The following is a 2,348-nucleotide window of genomic DNA, read 5'->3' as shown; positions in this document are numbered from 1 at the left end:
TATCCTTGCAATAACGCTCTAACTCTTCAGGAGAGAGTATATTTTTACCTTTGTAGACTCCCTTCTCCTTAGCTTTGTTGTTGTTGAAGTTGCCCGTGGGAGACTTTTGGACATGGTCCTTCCCCTTAGGCTCATTACATTATTTGCTTTCCATGGGCTTAAGATTTTTCTTAGCCCCTTGTTGGAAGTTGATTTGTGAAGCCACCATAGTATGGTGTATGACCACTGAAATAGTGCGAGGCCTTTGGGAGTTGACATACTCCGCCATATCTTCAGATAAACCCGCACAAAATTGTTGTTTTTGCTCTCCAAAATCTATCTTTTTTTTAGACAATGGCTTTGAGATGTAAATCCCAAAACTTGTCTATGTATTTGTGAATAGATTCGTAGGGAGAGAGCTTCAAGCTTCGCCATTCGGTGAGCACTTTGTCTTTGGCATCGATAGCCAAAAATTTCTTCATAATGGAAGTTCTTAAAGCTTTCCATGTTCGTGGAGCTTCACCGTTTGCTCGTAGGCTAGAACACCATTGCCTGGCGGACTTTTGGAGATGCATGGCTACATGACGTATCTTAGAGGACTTCGTGAAGCCCTCATCTCCGAATGTCACATCAAATTGTTGAATAAAGGCCAATACTTTGTCCGTAGCACCAAAAGAGATACTCTTTCCTCCCTCCTTGAACTGTTTGAGCTTGGACGACCTCTTCCAAGCGACACAGGATTTCCTATGGCCTCTCCTTTTGAGTTCTTTGGGAGCTGTACCATCACTTCCTTCAGAAAAGGAGGAGGATAATGAAGATGGAGAAGAGGGTGACCTCTTTCTCGCCTTTTTATTTTCATACTTCCTTCTTTGAATTATGGTGAGAAGGACTATGCGATGGTCTTCTCCGTTTAGGGGGTGTTGGAGAGCGTTTTTCAAGCTATCTTTGTGGTGCCATCTCCACTGAGGTGGCGGGAGATTCACTTCTTTCTCGTTCTTTCGGTGGGGGCTCTACCGTTGAGATTTGGGCTCTCCTTTGTGAGGGAGTTGCCCCATCAACTTGTAAGCTTTTGAGCCCTTTGTATGGGTCCTCCTCTTCTCTCACCGTAGAGAGCCCTCTTTTAGAAATCTCACTAGGAGCTTTCATAGGCACTCCCTCTTCTAGGTGAGGAGATTGGAGAATCCCATGGATGCGTAGTTGTTGCACTTCTCCTTGGAGGAATAGGTGCCTATGGCTTGCTGAAGCCTAGTAACAAGATAGTTCACAAGCATAGGAGCATCATTAGTAGCTTGATCATTAGCAAAATCAGAGCCATCAACATTAATTTCACTCTCTCTACTATTGTCAGCCATTCTAACTAAGTTTTAGGTGTAAATGTTTACTTGTACTTTAGCACTTCAAGCCCTAGTTGCTACTCCTCTTTACTTTAAAAGATAAGCACTCAAGCTCCTGTACCCGCAACTCGAATATCATTAATTGCAAGGAATAAAAGAGAGGGTTTATCATAGCCCAGTCGGCACCGGTTCGTGTCAAGCTTCTAATAGCTCAATAATGGTTAAGCCATAGGCAAACCCCTTGGGACTCCATTATTAAGACCATACCCCGTTAACTGCATGAAGCAGGCGCACCTCAAGGATAATAAATCCCTATTCTACTTACCCTCGTGCAATTAATAATACCAACCATTCATAGTGAGTTTGAGGACCTCCCTTCTTGAGCAAGAAAAGAGAAACCTTGTGCTATGATACCAATGTAACATTTAATGGGTAATTACTTATGTGTAGCGGAAATTACATAGAAATAGTGAGCATTTCATTAAGAGAGATTCCTAACGAGCATAGCAAGAGTACTTGGTTGGAGAGAGAGCAACAAAAGCATAACAACTGGTTAGAATTAGGCATGAACAATACTTCAAAAGAGAGAGAGGGAGAGATTAACACTTGACAACAGTTGAGGACCGGATGCACATGGAGCCGGGGACTTTTGTATTATAGGTTTCCCCCATCAAGGGAGACATTTTACAATACAATTCTTTGTGTTCCTTCAATAGCTTGCTAGTGCAATGAAGATGGAAGCTTCAAGCACTAAGCTAACACTTTTTAAAACACAACATCAATTCCTTGTTGGTCTCAAACCCAAGACCTCACATACCTTTGAAGATGGTGAGAGCTAGCGGGGTATGAGAGTAGATCTTAGAAGAAAAAGAAGTAGTCTTACGAGAAAGAAGTATTTCTCCTCATATAATCACTCATAATAGCTTAGCATAGCTTAGTAATTAGCATGGTAGAGGAGATGAGCATGCATTGGAGCTTGTCTCTTGGTTGGATTTGCATCCTAAGCCAAGAGTTTGTTGGTGTGGGCCTCACTTC

This window comes from Adiantum capillus-veneris, chromosome 28 (assembly GCF_014529385.1).
Source record: "Adiantum capillus-veneris isolate H3 chromosome 28, ASM1452938v2, whole genome shotgun sequence".
Classification (NCBI taxonomy): Eukaryota; Viridiplantae; Streptophyta; class Polypodiopsida; order Polypodiales; family Pteridaceae; genus Adiantum; species Adiantum capillus-veneris.
This window is presented reverse-complemented; position numbering follows the sequence as displayed.